This window comes from Rhinolophus sinicus, linkage group LG01 (genome assembly GCF_036562045.2).
Source record: "Rhinolophus sinicus isolate RSC01 linkage group LG01, ASM3656204v1, whole genome shotgun sequence".
Taxonomy (NCBI): Eukaryota; Metazoa; Chordata; class Mammalia; order Chiroptera; family Rhinolophidae; genus Rhinolophus; species Rhinolophus sinicus.
Genome location: NC_133751.1, coordinates 41,611,365 through 41,632,122, shown reverse-complemented (window position 1 = coordinate 41,632,122; position 20,758 = coordinate 41,611,365). Strand labels below are relative to the sequence as shown.

The 20,758-nt window shown below is 36.5% G+C and overlaps 1 long non-coding RNA gene and 1 pseudogene across 1 annotated transcript in view; one reads left to right on the top strand and one right to left on the bottom strand.

Annotated features, from left to right (window-relative positions):
* LOC141572251 (uncharacterized) overlaps positions 1–14,508 on the top strand; it is a 218,528-nt gene extending 204,020 nt beyond the window's left edge. Inside the window, exon 3 of the long non-coding RNA XR_012497564.1 lies at positions 14,456–14,508. This is a non-coding gene — a long non-coding RNA (uncharacterized LOC141572251). The remainder of the gene's footprint in view (positions 1–14,455) is intronic.
* On the bottom strand, positions 4,695–11,500 carry LOC109458264 (asparagine synthetase domain-containing protein 1; annotated as a pseudogene).
* Positions 14,509–20,758: the final 6,250 nt, after the last annotated feature.

Below are 20,758 nucleotides of genomic sequence, written 5' to 3'. Positions count from 1 at the left end.
GTAGTTAGAAATGCGAGAGAACATTTGTCACTTGTGACCTACTCTTTTACTATGTTCTCTGAGATGTACATGACAGAATCTTTGCAAAGTGCTTTAATAGCTTTTTTATTTGCATAGCTTTTGTTTTGTTTTTAAAGCAACATGTATTAGTGGGAAAAAAGACAGTTGAGGTGAGCTTCCTAATAAGAATCCTCAGAGTCAAAGTGGTCATGGTTCTCATGAGATGAAAGTAATTGTGATAATTAGAATGGTTGGAGCTCTTTGATGGTAGCTATTTGGTCATGGAGTTTCATGGAATCACAACACACGGACAATACACTCAAGTTTGCATTACTTAGGGTAGGTCAAACTGCGAAAATATGTACCAAATACACAAACACACCAAACCTATACCCAAATATATAATGGCTTAACACCTTAAACATTTATTTCTTGCCCAAATAACAATCCAAGCTAGTTCTGAGCTGGAGGATGAAGGAAGAGGATATAGGTGTCACAAAGCCACTTAGTGATCCAGGCTGATGGTTCCTCTACAAACCTAAACATGGAGCACCCATGGGGTGTCCTGGCTTGCTCTGGAAGGGAAGGGAATACAAAGGAGTCCATGTGTGGGGTTTACATGAGTCAGGCCTAGAAGTGGCAGAAACCACTTAAGGAAATATTCAGTTGGCTAGGATTCAGTCAAGCATCCACAAGCAGTCACAGCGAGAGCTGGGACTGTAACCCTGCTGTGGTCCAAAGGAGAAGTCAGAGTCTGTTTTGTTGAACAGCTAGCAGACAAAATTAAAAATTAAAAAAAAAAAAAATAGAAGTTTAACGAGAGAAGGTTGACTTGAATCACAATGTTAGACTGTTCCTTCCAATGTTCACATCTGAAGGAGTTCTCAAATCCAAAGTCCTTTACATTATGAGGTAGCCAGACCCTTTGGCAAGTCACATCGAATATATACTTGGTGAATGTTCCTCCTATTGTTCCTTAGAAATTGGTACATTTACAGAGGAAACTCTATGCTGGGAAATAGAAAATATCCAAACCTTTTGGAAATTATTGATCACTAGCTGAGAACTAACAGAATTTTCCCAGAGCAGATACAGAAAATAGCTATCTTTAGGAGTTATCTTCAGGGGACAAGAGAATCTCCGCTTTGGCTCCTTGAGCTGTGAAATAAGGGAGGATTATTTTGGTAGAAAAGATGAAGTGGGAGTATCTGGTTAAAAAAAAAAAAAAAAAAAAGAAAAAATAGAAAAAAAAAGTCAAGTGGAGTCCTATTTACGAAAAATAGTAAATCAAAAGCAATTTTTAATACCTTCATTAGTGACTTAAAGATACAAAATAGTGATTCCTATCACAGCTCCACCATACTCAGACTTTGGACTGAGTCCAAATTTAGACGTGGCATGAAAAATAATACTAGATTATAATTATTTAATTAGAAAGTGAATCTGATTATAGCTGCTATTCTAGATTGTTTCCTAACAACTCTGGGCAAATGTTATTCAGCTTTTTATTTGAAATTAGTTTTATTCTATCCCATTAAGTGAAAAATACCAGAAACATTATGCTTTTACTTAGATGGAGGTTTGTCACACCTTCACCATCTTGCCTCATTGTGTTCCATATCGTCAACTCTGGAGAAAATTTAACCATTTAATAATTTTGCAATAGAATACACTGGTTCCTAAAATCAATTGTCATCATTCTGATAGGAAGAGTAAAGCAGGTCATAGAAGCATGCTGAATGATGTGGTGTGGCGTATATATAGACAGATAATGCAAGGAAAATTCTATGAAAACAAATTCAAATAGTGAAGTGATGGGAGGGATACAGGGACTATCAGACTATACTCAAAACACTAGAACAAACTCATACATTTTGCAGCCCTTTCACTATTTTTTTAGAAGACAGATTTGTTAACATTCTAATGTTTTAACTATTCAGGCTCCAGCTTTGAAAGGTGTGGTGATCTATGTGTAGTTGCATTTGTATAGCTTGCAAAGCCATCTGTAAATAATGCTCATTTTTCGTTTGTTTTTTTGTTTCTTTCTTTCTTAGTCATCTGAGTATAGATCTTCCCGGGAATAGTGCCACACTTTGTTGTGATTCTGAAAGAGAACAGATAAAGTAATCACCACAGTGATGTTTCTTTGAAAAGTATACAGTGTGTGTGTGTGTGTGTGTGTGTATGTGAGTGAGTGTGTGTAACATATTCTATCTACATGTTCTATACACTTCTATACACTTTTTACTAGAAGGAGATGGGGCCTGAATTAGGATCCTTAATAGTTCACAAGCAAACATTGATGGTTTGTCCAAAGTCAAGAGACTTGGAAGGATTAAGGTAAACGGATGATTTACAAAAATGTCTGAAGATAGATATATGACTTTAACTTTTAGAAAAGGCCAAGCATGTAAGAATATTTGAGGTCCATGTAAATATTCTATTTTTAAAAATTCCTAAACTCCAGGAGACCTTGCTCATAATCTGAGTGGAATAAGAAATTGTTTTGTGGAGGTCAATGGGCTTCCTTTCCCAGTTTCCAACTTAGCCCCTATGCTCACTCAATAGGCTCATGAACAAATGACCAGAAATACCAGGGCAACAAGTTCAGAGATCTATTGTCACCACCAAAGAGTCCCCACTTTGACAGCTACAGGAAACAACTCTGATTCTCCTGAGCAATGCCGCTTCCCATGGAGATCAGCCTGGTGATGATGATGTGTCTATTTGATTCTATTGGACTTTTGGGACAGTAAAACATTTTTTCTTTATTGAAATAGACACTGGATTTAAATTTACTTTCCCTGCCAGTCAGCCTTCTGCCAACCTTGCAATGCGTGAACTGATTCATTGTCTTTATAACTTCATCCAATATATCACAAAATATTTCTTCCAAGAAATTAATTTTAACTATGAAATTAAAAAGGCATTGTTTTTGGTCTAGTAGAAGTCATGCTCTTCTCTTATAGCATATTTCCTAGAAATAATTGGACTTACAGAATGAGAGAATAGCTTATTACAATTCTGTCACCTGCTTTGAGACACTTACTTGAATAACTGTCAAGATGAATAAAATATATGTTCTTAACCGGGAAATAATATATGTTGTTTCTTCCAAAGTCAAAATGCCTATCTAGGAATCAAAGGATGGAAGTAGGAGTGTTATCTGTCATGTCTAATTAATGACCTACTTGAGGAAATTTTGCTCTCGGTACCTAAGACTGGGTTCTGCTTGTTATAGGTCTAAGTACTGTTGGCATTCAGCTTCTAAGATGGCTCCCTATGATCCATGCCTTCAGATATTGAACCTCTGTACAATCCCTTCTCTGTGAGTTTGTTCTAGACCTAATGCCTTGTTTGTAATGAACAGAACACAGAAGAAATGATGAGATGCCACTGTCTAACTTAGGTTACAAAAAGACCCTGGCTTCAGTCTTGCTTCCCTTTCTTGCTCCCTCCCTTGCTCTTGATTGAAAGTGGATATCATGTTGTGAGGCCCACATGGCAAGGAACTGAGGCCTTCAGTCTAGCAGCCCATGATAAATTGAATTCTGCTAACAACTGCATGAATTAGCTTAAAAGTGGATCTTCCTCCACTAGGTACTTCAGACCACCCACAACCCAGCCGAAACCTTGATTGCAGCCTTGTGAGATACTCTGTCAGAGGACCCAAGTCCGTTCTGACTGAATTCTTATGAAATGTGAGATAATAAATGTTACTGTTTTAAGTTACTAAATGCTGGGATAAATTTTAAGTAGAAATAGATAACTAATATAGTACCTCAAAGCCTCAAAGGGATATGCTTTTGTCAGGGTACATAACAATGGTTATTGAATGCCAGTTTGAGTTTCACATGCTCCTGGGCAAACAGACAGGAAAAAAAAAAAAAAAAAAAAGAATAAAAAAGTCTTGGTTTTAGCTGGGATGATGTGAATGTGAAATTGGTAATAGAGCAAAAAATTCATAAATACTAATTATGATTTATTTGTTATTATTCAGTAAATATTACTATGTTATGATGTCACGTCCTGCGCAACAAGGGTTGTGGGGAGCAAGGAGGGCGGTTAAGGAAAGACAGTAGCCATGAATAGAATTTAAGCCGAGCCAAGGGACCTGCAGCCTCAAGGACAGGGCTGGGCGCCTAGTCGGGCCTACACATTAGCTTTTATTAATTAGGTGAGGAAGTAAAGGAAATAACGCTTGACAATCTCAAGATCTGTGAATCCTATACATCATAATGGGAAACTGATTTAAGCCAATCACCCTTGCCTGCTGGCAGCTGAACCATAAGTCTCAGGATGTATGTACTTCCCTGAGGGAGAAAACCTATATGCGTATGAATAGATGGAGAGGACACCATTGAATCTCTTCCCCTGCAGGTTGTGGGAAGGAATGCAGCCACAGAGGCAGAGCCTGGGGAAGGTGGGGGCTGTGCCCACCTCTATGAACCCCATGGGTTCTCCTGTTGGTCCCTACTCGACTGCACCTGGCTTGAGTTGCCCCCCCACCCACCCACCCATGGGGAATCTTACACGTCATTGGCTGACCAGCCATCTTTTTGGGTCCAAACAGGGAGACATAAGGTACAAGCACAAAGGTGAAGCAAAGTCCCTGAAAGGATCTGTCTCACAGACTCTCCTTTCTTTAGGGACAAGTACAAGGAGACAGACGGGTAGGCTGCTGCGTGGCAACATCATGAAATATTATGTTCTAATCGTCTTTCAATAGAAAGGTTATCTAAGGAAATGACTTGGAGCCTGCCACATTTATCAGCTACATTTTCATTATTCTTCATTTTTGCAATTCTGGATCCAAATTGCATGGCCCGTTTGGTAGAAGAGCAGAGTTCATAAGACCAAGTTACATTGCTTCAAGAAGTAAAATTAGTTTTTCACCAATTACACAAGGTAAAGTCCAGTTTGCCTTTTTCCAAAATGGTAGGGAATTTAGAAAGAAGACATCACTCAGGAAAGAAAATCTTGCTTCTTTTCCATGATCATCAATAACCCTGTGATTACAATCAAGATTTCTATAAGAAATTTGACCCAGCTCCATCTCAATTTCCTTATTCAATCCTTCCAGACTATGTATCTGAAAGGGGACACGATGACGAGACTAACTTACACCATTTTCAGCTGCATCACTTCCAGTAAGAACTACTTTTGCATTGCTCTGATATGATTTCACTTCATCCAGGCACTAACCAACCATTTCCTCTAGAAGCAAACCAGACTGTGCAGCCAACACTATCATCCAGCCCTGTATTCAAGGGCTGAACGAAGTGTCATCATCGAGTTCTTAATTTTTGCAGTTCACCCAGAGAAGCATTGATTTCAAGAATATTCCAAATCCAGACAGGTTAGCAGTTTGTAGTTCCTTCAGTCGCGCTCTTTCTGTGATTCAATCTGGCACACTGAATTGTCTGTCAGAACCAGCAGCAGCAGCAGGAGCAATAGCAACAACAACACTTTTAGAGGATAGTTCAGAAGATATTTCACCATTTTTCTGTTTTCGCATTTTGTTGTTGTTGTTAAAACTAGTTGGTATGATTTTCTCTTTAGTCATGAAAGCCACGTTAAGATCAATTAATTGGTTTATCTAGAGAAATAAGAGGGTCAGCAAAGATTGTAATAACCATGGAATTGATATCCCCAGAATAAAGGCCTGCGGTATTTGCTTTCCTATGACAAGTTTTCAAAACTTCACTTGATGTCAGGTTTTCATCTCTAGGTAAACACAAGACACATCTTTTGACTACAATACACAGGACATCAATGAACTGCTGAACTCCTGCCTTCACATTCCATCATTAAGACAGACCTGAAATTTCTCTCTTGTAGGTGGGATGCTGGAAATGTTACTGCAATGAAAATCAAATGAAGCTTGTGGTAACATCACATGTTAAGGAATGACAGGTTCTTCTAGACATAGTTTGGGTTCATTTGCTATCACCAACACAAATGTTGGCAAGTTTGATGAATTTTGTATCAGGCTATTAACATGTTCTTTGATAACATTCTGCTAGTAAATATATTTCCAAAGATACAATTTTAAGACCACAGATTTGGAAATGGAATTGGATTTGAGATCAACTCTGAAAATTGCAGATTCTGGAACTTCTTGCCACAGATTGGCCACTTTGGATGTTTGGGCGCTGACTGAAAAGAGGCAGAAACTCTTGCCCAAATACCTAAAATGCCAAAGCAAGGTATGGCAACCAAAAAACATCCCTGCAGAACCATAAATAATGACCTGATACTTGATAATATATAAAAAACCAAGGACCTTGGACTTCTGAGAAGAGCGACAAAATATAAGATACATTTTTACAAGAAGACAGATCATTAAACATTATTTGAGTATCATTAAACATTATTTGAGTATCATTATTCTTTTCGATTTCCATCTCTATTGCACTCGGGACACATTGTCTCTTTCCTCTTCCATACTCTGGGAAATCAAAACACCTCTTAAGTGAAAGACACGACCAGAAAATAAACACTGATAGTCAACAACTATAAGTTAACAACTGTTGGTTCCCATTGTGTAAGATTATACCGTAAATCCGCTTTCAAATCTTAGCTGAAATATTTAGCAGGAAAGCTTACAGAAAGAACAACAAATGCCACACACATTGCTATGTGAAAGCAAGTTGACTATGTCTTGATTTTGGTCTCCTGTTACTTTTCTATTTCTTGGTATTATTTTTTCAGCTCATTCAATATATTTTTGCTTTTAGAAAACATTTCTGTTTGGTCTGCAGGAAAGAATATGTTGTTGTTCTGTTGTTGGCTATATACTTTCCTGTTCTTCAGGTTAGAAAGTTAATCCACAGAATTTTTTTTGTTCTTTAATTTTGCTGTGAAGATCTTTGTGAGGAGCTGAGCTGTCATTAGGAACCAGCCTACAGCCATCCTCTCGGCATGGCTCTGAGAAATGTATCAACATGGAATGCAGCATACACAGGCTGGGCAGCCTGGCTGGTACCCCAGCATCCTCCTGGCCCCAGCCTCAGCTTGTACACGCTCCCCGATAATTTTACTTTTCTTTAACCCTACCACTATAGGAGATTGGTGGTGGTTAGCTTTACAGGTTTGTTTGTTTATTTGTTCATTTGTTTGTTTTCCTACAGCATCTTCAGATGGGAATCACAGCAGATGTAGGGGGAAAGAAAAAAAATGGATGTTAATCAGAAGTGAACTATTAAGTGCCTCCCTCTGGGAGGAGTGTAAATATACATAAGACCTAATAGCCTATGCTAGAGTCTACAATTATTATTATTATTATTATTATTATTTTTAAATACGGTGTGAGAAGAAAGATATTGTGAATATAGAGCAACTAAAGGAGTAGATTACAGTGGACATTTGCTTTAGTTTGTCCATCATCCAAACATCCTTCTGAATTGATTGGGACCGTAAATTTAATGGAAAAGCCTTTCTTTCCACAATGGAAGACAGAAGGGGACAAACAGTCTCTCTTTCAGTTCTCTAGGTGTGGTGGTAGAGTTGTGACCTCAGCTCAGTCTATCAGATGCTCTAGTAAAGGGCTTTGAATCTTGAGGGTTTGAAATGAGGCTCAGAGGAGAGTTTAAAAATTATTCATTGAGCACACAGGCTGTAGTCAAAAGCCTGTGAGTTTTGCTAGAATTATTAGAGACTGTTTCTGACCTGATTTGGTTGTACATTTCTGCCCTCATTTTCTGACTTTGGTTCCCCAACACTTTTGTCAATTCTGTAAGTGCTTCAGTGTTTCCTGAATACGTTTATTTTCTTTTTAAATTTTTCTGGTATAGTTTCTGTTTCTTACAAGTACAAAGTCCCATTGAATAAAAAAAAAAATATTCATTTATTCATTAGTCGGGATGAAAGGATCAATTGGAAAACATATTTGAGAGGATGGATGTTTCTAAAGAAGATGACCAAAAAACTTTAATATCTTGAAAAACAGTGTAATGATGATACATGAAACAAACTAAAGGAAAAATTTGAAACTCTACTTAATAAATATTATGGAAAAGTCAAATAGAAACAACAATCCATTATTTTTACTTAGTTCAATATATATACATTTATATTTATACTATATATATACATTATTTATCATATATATATATATATATATATATATATATATATATATATACACATTTACCTTTTGTCAGGCACACTGCCATGCAGTTACTGTTGTATCTTATGTAATAGTCTTAAGAACCATGAGGTTTATACTAACACTACTTTAAAGATTAACACATGCTTTTTGATTCTCATTTCCCTAATAGCTACTGAAGTTGAACATTTTTTCATACATCTGTTGGCCATATTGAGAGAAGTGTCTATTTATTTATTGCTTATATTTAGGTCTTCTAATTAGGGCTTTGATCCATTTTGAGTTAATTTTGGTACATGGTGACAGGTAGGAATCTAGTTTCATTCTTTTGCACGTGGCTTTCCAATTTTCCCAGCATGATTTATCGAAGAGGCTTTCTTTTCTCTATTGTATGTTTTTTGGTTTCTTTGGCAAACATTATCTGCCCATATGTATGTGGGTTTATTTCTGGGTTTTCAATTCTATTCCACAGGTTTGTGTGTCTGTTTTTCTGCAAATACCATGCAGTTTTGATTATTGTCACGTTATAGTATAAATTGAAGTCAGGCAGTGTGATACCTCCAGCCTTGTTCTTGTTTCTTAAGATTGCTTTGGCTATTCTGGGTCTTCTGTGGTTCCAAACAAATCTGATGATGTTTTGTTCTATTTCTTGAAAAATGTCATTGGTATTTTAATGGGGATTGCATTAAATCTGTATATTGCTTTGGGTAATATGGCCATTTTAACTATGTTGATTGTTCCAATTCATGAACATGGAATATCTTTCCATTTTTTTGTGTCTTGTTCAATTTCTTTTAATAATGTCTTATAGTTTTCAGTGTAGAGGTCCTTCACATCCTTTGTTAAGTTTATTCCTAGGTATTTTATTCTTTTCTTTGCCTCACACCTGCTAGAATAACTATTATACAAGACAAGTAATGACAAGTGTTGGGAAGACTGTGGAGTAAAAAGAGCCCTCATACACTGCTGGTGAGCATGCAAATTGGTACAGCCACTATGGAACACAGTATGGATGTTTTCAAAAAATTAAGAATACAATTACCATATGGCTCATCAATCCCTTTTCTGTGTATCTACCTCAAAAATCTAAATACATTTATCTATAAAGATATATGTACCCCTATGTTCATTGCAGCATTATTCACGGTTGTCAAGGCATAGAAACAACCAAAATGTCCTTCAATATATGATTGGATAAAGAAAATGTGGTACACATAGACAATGGAATATTACTTGGCTGTGAGAAAAGATGAAATACTGCCATTTGTGACAACATGGATAGATATTGAGATTATCATGCTAAGAGAAAAAGGTCAGACAGAAAAAGTTAAGAACCATATGACTTATTAATATTTGGAATATAAAACTGAAAGCAACAAACAAACAAGACAAACAAAGAAACAAAAACTCATAGACACAGACAATAGTTTAATGATTACCAGAGGGTAAAGGGGGAAGGGGATGGTAAAAGAGGAAAAGGGGAGTCAAATATATGGTGATGGAAGGACAAGTGACTCTGGGTGGTGAACACACAATGTGATATATAGATGATGTATTATAGAAATGTAAACTTGAAACCTATATCATTTTACTAACCAATGTCACCCCACTAAATTTAATAAAGATTGAAAAAATAAATAAAATATATTTTTTAAAAAGATGAACACATAATTCTGATAATCTTTATGGCTTTATTTTAACCACCAGGGTGAAAATGAGTCAAGAGCATGATCTTGACCTTAGCTCTTAATCTAACTTTCTTTTTGTATAAAATTTTAGAAAACCCCCAAAGTGACATATTTTGCCACAATGACTAATGTGGCAGACTAACTGAATTGACTATCCCAAAGAATAGTCTCCCTATATCCTTTGAAATAATATATTTAAGCAATTTCTATTAAAGGTGAAGTCTATTTCTCACCCCTTAGATCTAAGCTAAACTTACAATTTCTTTTGATTAATAAGATATGGCAAAAATGACATTGTAGTAGTCATTTTAGTCAAGTTATTAGTCATTTTGGCCAAGTCATTAATGTCTACCAAACCTAGGTCAAGAGACTTTACACATTTTCCCTCTTTGGACACCTGTGGCCACTATTTGAACAAACTAGGCGTACGTCCTTGTCCTTGAGGCAAGTCGTCCCAGCTGAGGCAAAACTAGAACAGCCAGACAATCCCCCAGCAACCCTCCAGCAGACCACAAATGTATGAAGGAGTCCAACCTAAATTAACCATGTTCAGCCTGAATCAGATCACCTAGCCAGCTCACAGATTCTTGGGAAATAATAAAATGGTGGTTGTTTTAAGCCAGTAAGTTTTGGAATGTTTTGTTACATAGTAGAGGGTAAACGGGGTCTAATATATGGTGATGAAAAGAGAACTGACTCTGGGTGGTGAACAATGTGAGATATAGATAATATATTACAGAATTGTACACCTGAAATCTATGTAACTTTGCTAAGAATTGTCACCCCAATAAACTTTAATTTAAAAAAAAGTTAATATAAGCAGTAATATTTAGTATTCACAAAAGTGTTCTTAAAGTGCTAATATGCTTACTAGATCACCGAAACTAGTTTTTGGCCTTTGCAATATGAATTAAACACCTTGAATTTGGGTATTTTATGAAAATTATCTATACTTACATAATATTGTGATTAACAAAAACTAATTTAAACAGTTTAACTAGTTTAGACAACTAAAATATTTTCATATGTTCAAGATTTAGGTTAAACATCCTGTACAGTACTATTTTCCTTCGGTTGGGATCAAGGGAAGAAGAATATATGCAGTCTATCCAACAACAGGAATATTAATAATTGGCAATATTTATTGAATGTTTACTCTGCATGAGGTTCTATGCTAAGTACTTAGTTTTCATTCCTATTTTTAACCCTGGGTGACACCCAGTCTGTACTTTCTACAGGGAATCCTTACATCCTCAGGATCTAGTCTCATTAAGGATAAATCCACAGAGCATGAGCTGTCACATCTCATCAGAGTCAGTTTGCAGACTGCCAGTACCCAGAGCTGTTCTAAGGTTTGGCAGAAACAGCTGCCACAGCACCTGTGAAACAGAAATTCAGAGAGCATCTAGACATGGAGACAATAGGACGACCTTTCTGCAGTGACTTTTGCTTGGAGGAAATAGCATGGAGATGTCTGGGATCCATTGGAGAGGTTTCCAATTTCCCTAATAGCCCAAGGAACCAAGTTCGGGAAAGACATTTGAGTGAGAGTCTTCTATCTAGGTATAAGGAAGGTGAACTATTGCTTAATGGAGTTGCAAGCTCAGACAAGTGGCCACTGGAGGAAGCAATTGTTCTAAAACAGAACAAACTGATTTTACTCTCTGTTCATGGTGTTCTTACTTACCTTCGTCAGAATCATTTAGGGAACTTGTTTAAAAATATATTACTGAGCCCATTCTTTACAGTTTCATATTCAGTAGATCTAAGGTTGAGCTTAAGAATTAGTATATATTTTTTTAATAAGCACCTTCATTGAGCTTTCTAGTTAAGCACGTTTGGAAAACACTGCTTAGGTAAGAGGATAGAGATTTCTTGAAGCAGGAAGCAAGGGATGAGTTAACTAAGCAGCAGGTTTGCAAGGCTGAAGCAGTGAAACCATAGGCAAAACTGGACAGGCCAAGTAGAGGAGACTGTGTGAAACAAGGGGCAAGTATTTCCAGACCCAGGAATACTGAGAAACAACTGATCTAATACTTCTCTGTGTGGCCTATGTTAATAGTTCACTCATTTATTTACTCTTCATATACTGAGAGTTATTGTGGATCAGGCACAGATCTGGGTTTTCCAAATTAAAACGTTTTGTTATAATTTGCCCATGTCCTCAAGGGTTTCACAGTTAATAGGAGAGAGAGAGAAACATAACCAAGCAATTGAAATACTCACGGCTTTAGTGTTATTATAAAGTATAAACAAATTGAGATAGAAATAGAAAGGGGAGTAATTAACTATTGGGAGAAAGGAGAGGTCAGAAAATACTTCAGTGGGATTTGGTCTGAATGGATGAATCAGGATTTATCTTAATGCAAAGGGGAGAAAAGGCATCTCATGTAAAGGGAACAGTATGTGCAAAGGCATTGACAGAATCAGACATTTTAAGTGAAGGGTGAAAAACAAATTGTGACTAGAGGGTAGAATGCTAGAAAGGAGGGGAGTGGAGAAACCAAGTAAATTGGGGTCAGGGGTCAGATAATAAATGTATTTTGTTATCTTATGCTATGAAACTTGGAAATTATCCAGAACTGCACAAAGAATCAATTCAGCCATTTAGGCATTTTTTTTATCAGAACATTAATTGTCAGTTTTATTTTCAGGAATATATATATATTTTACATTTAATGCAAAACATATAACCATATATATGACATAGGTATATGCTACAGATTGAATTGTTTCCCTAAAATTCATATGTTGAAGCTGTAACCACCAAGGTGATGGCATTCGGAAGTAGGCCTTTTTGAGAAGTAATTAGGTTTAGATGAGGGTGTGCCTCTATGATAGGAGTAGTGTCCTTATAGGAAGAGGAAAAGAGACCGGAGCTCCCTCTCTTGCCACCGTAGGAGGACACAGCAAAAAGACCGTCCTCAACAAGTCTGGAAGAGAGCGATCACCGAATCTGCTGGCATCTTGATCTTGGATGTCCCAGCCCCCAGAACTGTGAAAAATAAATATCTATTGTTTAAGCAACCCAATTTATAGGTTTTTTTAATAGCTCCTCAAGTTGAATAAGATCATGTACAGATTGGCTCTGTTTACATTTCTGTGCAGAAGGTGGGTAGGGAGCCAGAAGAAGAATTAAGAAAGTTAAAGAATGCCTTGACCCCAGAAGACAGAATTTGAAGCTTATTATTGTATCCTATCTGATTACCGGAGATTGTAGTATCATATTGGGAGATCTAAAATATGCCACCATCCCCCCATCCTTACCTTGCCTAATTCATAGGTAAACACCATTACATGAATGACATTAAGGAATATGTGAAAAATCAGGGTGCCACAGAGTAGGGAATTGGGGAGAATTAAAGTTGAAAACAACATTTTTTGAAGTGGAAGAAATATTGAAAATAAATGCTGATAAAAGAATAGACAATTATATGTTAGGTGAATCAGATTGTCCCACGGTGAGGACTAGGGTAACTGGCGACACACCCGTTCCATTTTTATTATTACTCTTTCCATTATTTTCATTTTTACACAGACATTTTCATGTGAATGGCCATCTTCCATTAAGGGCTATATCTATTCTTACAGTACTCTCAGTGTCAAGATTCATGAGGTCAGATGTGAAGATGAATTTGATGGTTAAGCTCTTCTCTCCTGAGGGCAAGATGCTTAATCATTTTTTTTTTTCTTTGTACTGACCTTGTCTTGTCTGGAGATGTATCAGTGAATCAAGTTAGGAATGGTAAATCATGAATAAATGATTTATGCTTATTTTGATCAAATATGATCGATTGCTTGGGTTCCTGACCATTACTATATATAAAAATTTATATAATATACAAGTGACAGTGGATTGGAGGAAAATTGAGATTTTTCTCCAAGGATGTAGTCCTATGTAACACTGTAAATGTTACTTCTAGTGAGCTAGTCCTTGGGAGAACAATGGCTGGTAAAATCAATTCAATCATCAGTTGTGATCTACATCAATACATTGTGTTTTTTCTGATATTATGGCACCACTGAGTATAAACTCTGTATGTCTTGGTCCAGACGGGCTTATTGCTCCAACACTGCACTTTCCTGATTTTCTCACAGGATGCTATCAGCTAGTGACCTGGATCTTGTCATATTTTTCTGAGCTTTACTTCTTCTGAGGTTCCTGAATAATCTTCAGACCTAGTCTCTTTCCTTCCCCAGCGCTTAAACTCCGCTCCACCTCAGCTGAGCTCACAGACTTGCCTCTCTGATAGGCCTTCCTACTTTTTTTGAGTGTGAATATTTTCTAGAGATTTCTGAGATCGTCCATTGATTAGACCCCTTTGCAATCCCTTTTTCTTCACAGTATCATTTCAACCTCCTATATGGGCTTCCTGCCAGCCTCTGACTTTGTTCACTTGCATGCAATTTGGACTTGTAAGTTTTTTTCAAATTTAAATGAACATATAATTGGCATTTGCTTTCTATGTTTCTTTTTTTTCTTTTTTTACAAGAATACAGGGATATTAAAATCTAAGCTATTGTGATGTTCCTACTGTCAGCACATGTCTTAATTGCATTTTATGACTGCAATATCCTCAGATATCTCTTAATTTTTTAAATATATTTAATGTAACCCTCCAATCTGCTAATTTTGATACCTGAAATTCTCTTTCAGAACCTGTTGCCTCTAAATTGTACAGATTGGAGTGGCAGAGGTGAACAAGAAGGTGAGTTTGTGAGAGTGGCAGTGCCTTGGTGTGCATAGGTGTAGACCACCTTGGTCTTTTGAGCATGGGTACTTTCCATATGTCCAGGGTGTGGACAATTTTCTAGAATGTTCTTACAGAATGTTCTGACTCAATTTCCTTCACCCATTGCTTAAACATGGAGATGGATACCCCAGAGGGGCTGTACAGAAGAGGGAAAGAGGGAGAGATAGTGCGTATGGACGCTGACCCACCTGGATGCCGATGCTGTTGGTTCCGGTTTATGTCCTCTTAGTTGCCCCTGTCTCTCCTTGAGCTCTGATTTTCCTCAATGAGGCTATAATGCTGAGGTTATTTGATATTGCTATTCTGTATGCACTCTTGGAATTTCTGGAATTTCTTACAGTTTTTTGGTCTACTCAGGGAACATCTTCCAGCTTAGGGCAACTTTATTTTCCTTGTTTTGTTATTCACTTCTTTTCTTTCCCTTTTTTGGGATACAAAATGGATCAGAAAGGCTACAATGTATCTTTAGATAGCTACCTTTAGCTGGGAAACAAGGTTTCCTTCAGTTTTCAACATTCAGTTTATGTTTCTCTGGATAAAGTCGGTTTACCAGTGTTTTTCTTTTAAATTTGTACACAGTACTGAATAAAACAAGTCTATTTGCTATCATGAAAAGTCTATTTGCTCCTCCATGTCTTTTGCCCTGCATTATACGTCTGTGAATACAGTATAAGATTAAATTAACACCTTTTGATAGCCGTAACACATTTGCTCTTATGCAAGTTAAAATCAACTAACACCACTAGATCTTTTTCATTTTTATTTATTTACTTTTTGTAGATATAGTGATGCTAAGCTAGGTATTCTATATGTTATGCAGTTAAATTTTTGACCTATTTCATTTCTTCATTCCAGTCTTTGGATTTGATTTGTAATCCAACTTACTCATCACTTCCTATTTACATATAAATTATTATCAATATGACCAAAGCAAAAACTATGTTTTTAGAAAACCACTGTATTATATTTGTTGAGCATACAACTCACATATTACATTAACTAAATACATATTTGTGGGGATGGATTTTTAAATTTTTGTTATTTTCAGCACTTTGGAAAGAAACTTTTATTCATTCAATAACTATTTAATGAGAACCAAATCAAGCTCTAAGCCCTGAATATAAGATAGGTCAAGTAGACCTATCTCATGGATCTTATTGGTTAGAAGGGTGAGTCTATTTATACACAGACACACAGACACACACACACACACACAAACACACACACACACACACACACACATTTCAAAGAACAATATCAGTGAGAGATTATTTTTCTGCAGAGAATTAAATAAGATGATTTGAGAGATTTGCTATTCTAGAGAGTACTTGTCTTTCTGTTTTAAGGCAGTGTTATATACTCATAAGAAGGCTTCAGGTACACATAACTTGAAGAAAAGTCCCAGAATAATTTCTAACTACAGCCTTTCACATATCAGGACACCCTGAATAGACTAAGGCTTCAAAATAAAATTCTATCAAGGATTCCCTAGTCAGGGGAACCCTAGGTAACTTAGAGAAATTAGAATTATACTTCCCAAATCTTCTGTGTTATGTGCGTCATAAATTTAGTTGTAACCATTAAGCAAATAGAGCCAATATGTTTTATGCTTACTTTGTTTATGATTGAAATAACTCCTGTTTTATCTTGAGTGGTCAAAATAATTTCATGTTAGAGAAATTGAGGCAACATTTTATGTATCTATCGTTCTATCATGTATGTCTTTTATGTAGATAATTACTTTGCCTTAGCAAAAATTGAGAGTTTACAGCTTCAAATCTATTTACTTCCTACTTGCCTGAAGTTCTAATATTGTTTCAGATTATGTTACCCAAGATTTGTTCACAGGTGGTCTTGGTTCAGAATTCCTCATTTGCGTTATTCTTTTAACCTTATAACTTTTTTTTTTCCATTTTAATATCTCCTTAAAAATCTCCTCTTCCATAATTTTCATTCATTGTCAGGTATGGGGAAAACACGTGTTTTTATTCACTGTCGGTTGCAGTAGAAATTGGTATTACTTTGTAAATCAACTTGAAAATAACTGTTAAAATTTAGAATTCATGGATCTCCATTTCAGGATGGCAGATTAAACATGAGATTTTCCACCTTACCATTAAAATTATCAAAAAATCTATTAAAATGATAAAAGCAAGTTAGAAGCAAGTAAAATTTTATAGCAATAAATAGACTAGGAGAAATGGACTCCTGGACAAGTGTTTTCTATGTGTTTCTTAAAGTAGAAAATGGAGTGATTTCCAAGGAAAAGGCACAGACGCATGTACCTCTGAGGATGGAGGCGACATTGATCATGATTTGAAGAAACAAGTACATATACGCCTCCTTCTTACCCTTTGCTTCTTAGCACTTCTTGCCTGAGAAGGAGCATTACTACAGTGCCCAGCTGAATTGACACTTAACTGATAATGTGAGACAGATATTTTCCTGGGGCTATTGAAATGTTCAAGCACATAGAACTCTCTCTTCCCTTCTCCAGGCAGGAGGTATAAGGACACCCAGACTTCTCCAAGGAACTTCTTGTAATTGTTTTTTCTTTTCATCATATATTGAACAAATATATACTGGGTCCTCACTTGGTGCCAGATCCATGAGGCATTTGGGATAAAATGGTGAGTAAATAAGACACTGATGCTATGTTCTTGGTACCTACTTTCTAGTGGGGAAATCAATCATAAAAAAGTAAAAAAAACAAAACAAAAAAAAAAACTACAATAATTTCTATGACAGAAAATACAACAATTTGTAGTGTTTGACATGTCCTGACACAATTTCACTAAAAGCTGCATATTGTACTGGCAATATGACGAATAAACAGGAGGAGGTAAGTAGCAAACAGAGAAAGTAAGAGCATCCCAGCAGTGACAACAGTATGTGTAAAGGAAGGTGCTGAGAAAGTTCAAGATTAAACAAAAGGCTAATGAGTCTAGAATATTGAAACATGAGTCTAGACATGTAGGTAAGTCCAAAATATACAGGGCAGCGTAGAACTTATGTAACAATTAATTTTACGCATATGTCACTTTAACTGTACCATGCAATGCTATATCGGTTAAACATTATTTCTGATGTGTTTGTGAGGGTGGTTCTGGAAGAGACAAGCATTGTAATTGGTGGACTGAGTAAAGCAGATGGACTTCCACCATGTAACTGGGCATCATCCTAATCCTGAAGGACCTGAAAAGAACAAAAAAACAGAGGAAGGTTGAATCACTCTCTGCCTGACTGCGGGGCTGGAACACCAATCTTCTGCCCCCAGTGCTCCTGGTTCTCAGGCTTTTAGACCCAAACTAGAATCTACATCATCAGCTTTCCTGCCCCCAAGCCTTCTACTGAAACAAACTTTCCTATGTCTCTACCTTGCAGATGGCAGATCATAGGACTTCTCAGACTCCATAATCATATGAGCCAGTACTTATAAGAAATTTCTTTATATGTATCCTATTATTTATGTTTCTCTGGAGGACACTCATACAACATATTAAGAATTAATTGCTGATAGAATTATAAATGTCCCTTATAGCTTGGAAGGTGTCATTGATGAGAGTCAATGAACGATAGATTATTATTCATTCCTTTATAGAGGACCTGTTATGATTTGATTTTTTTGTTGTTGTTTTTTCTTGTTTTACTTTCTGGAACTTTTAGGATTTTTGTTTGTTTGTTTGTTTGTTTGTTTTTAATTAAAGTTTGTTGGGGTGATAATTGTTAGTAAAATTTAAAAAAATTGCAGGTATACAACTCTGTATTACATCCTCTATAAATCACATTGTGGGTTCACAACCCAGAGTCAGTTCTCCTTCCATCACCATATATTTGATCCCCCTTACCATCATCTCCCACCTCCCACCCCCCTTACCCTCTGGTAACCACTAAACTATTGTCTGTGTCTATGAGTTTTTGTTTCTCATTTGTTTGTCTTGTTCTTTTGTTGTTTTTGGTTTATATCCCACATATCAGTGAAATCACATGGTTCTCTGCTTTTTCTGTCTGACTTGTTTCGCTTAGCATTATACTCTCAAGATCCATGCATGTTGTCACAAATGTTCCTATATCATCTTTTCTTACCGCTGAATAGTATTCCATTGTCTATATATACCACAACTTCTTTATCCATTCATCTATCGAAGGACATTTTGGTTGTTTCCATGTCTTGGTCACCACAAATAAAGCTGCAAAGAACATCGGAGCACACTTATTCTTGTCTTTACGGATAAATGTTTTCAGATTTTTTTGGGTAGATACCCAGGAGAGGGATTGCTGGGTCATATGGTAATTCTATTCATAATTTTTTGAGGAACCTCCACACTGCCTTAAATAGCGGCTGCACCAATCTGCATTCCCACTTTTTTCTCCACAGCCTCTCCAACACTTGTTACTATTTGTCTTGATGATAGCCATTCTGACTGTGAGGTGATATCTTATTGTGGTCTTTATTTGCATTTTTCTGCTGATTAGTATGTTGAGCATTTTTTCAAATGTCTATTGGCCATTTGTATGTCCTCTTTGGAGAAATGTCTCTTCAGGTCCTTTGCCCATGTTTCAATCGGGTTGTTTTTTTTGTTGTTGAGTTGTATGAGTTCTTTGTATATTTTGGATATTAGCCTCTTATTGGAGGCACTGTTTGCAAAACTCTTCTCCCATTCAGTTGGTCATATTTCTATTTTGTCAATGGTTTCTTTTGCTGTGCAGAAGCTTTTAAGTTTCATATAGTCGCGTTCATTTATTTTAGCTTTTGCTACCCTTGCCTTTGAAGTCAAATTCATAAAATGCTCTTTGAACCCAAAATTCATAAGTTTAGTACCCCTGTTTCCTTCTATGTAGTTTATTGTTTTAGGTCTTATGCTTAAGTTTTTGATCCACTTTGAATTAATTTTGGTACATGGTGACAGATAGTCCAGTTTCATTCTTTTGCATGTGGCTTTCCAATTCTGCTGCACCATATATTGAAGAGGCTGTCTTTCTCCATTGTGTGTTTTTTGCTTCTTTGTCAAAAATTATCTGTCCATATTTATGTGGTTTTATTTCTGGGTTCTCAATTCTATTCCATTGGTCTATGTGTCTGTTTTTCTGCAAATACCATGCTGTTTTGATTATTGTTGCCGTGTAGTACAAGCTAAAGTCAGGGAGTGTGATACCTCCAGCATTGTTCTTTTTTTTTCTTATGATTACTTTGGCTATATGGAGTCTTTTGTGGTTCCATAGAAATCTGATGATTTTTTGTTCTATTTGTTTAAAAAATGCCATTGGGAGTTTGATGGGGATTGCATTAAATCTGTATATTGCTTTGGGTAATACAGCCAATTTAACTATGATGATTCTTCCAATCCATGAGCGCGAAATGTCTTTCCATTTCTTTGTGTCTCCTTTACTTTCTTTTGAAAATGTCTTATAGTTTGCAGCATATAGGTCTTTCACACCCTTGGTTAAGTTTATTCCTAGGTATTTTATTCGTTTTGTTGCAATTGCAAAAATAATATTTTTGTTTATTTTTCTGAGATTTCATTGTTAGTATATAGGAATGCAACAGACTTTTGTATGTTCATTTTTTAGTTGGCAACTTTATTGTATTCATTTATTGTTTCTAGAAGCTTTTTGGTAGAGTCTTTAGGGTTTTCTATATATAGCATCATGTCTTCTGCAAAGAGTGATAATTTAACTTCTTCATTCCCAATTTAGATGCCTTGATATTGTCACACAGCACCCTAACTGTTTGTCCCTACCATCCTTTCCTTAAGGAAAGAGGGTTGCGGGGTTGTCCCTCTTAGGGGTTGAGTTTTATAGGTTTCCTCTCTTGGTCCCAGTATGCTGGGTCTGCGGTCAAAGACGAGTAAGATTCCTCAAGGGAGGAACGACTTAAACCAGACGGGACCCCAGGGACCCCCATGAGTTAATGTGAAACTAGGAGGGATGCCCCTCCTCCAATGCTTTCTGGAAGCTGCTGACTCATGCTTCTGATGTCCGGCACCCTATTGTGCTAAGGAACGTTAACTGAGCGAACTTATCTCGCTTCCCCCTTAACTCATGAGGTAATTGCTCTGAGAAACCTACTCCCCCAGGGGTTGTACACACGGCACCTTGATCATGTGGGGACAGCATGCACAGGTTGCTTTGGGACAATATGATTGGGTATTGGAAATATGCTAATTGTATCAGTGGTGTGAGAGTCTTGCAGACCCTGCCCAGAA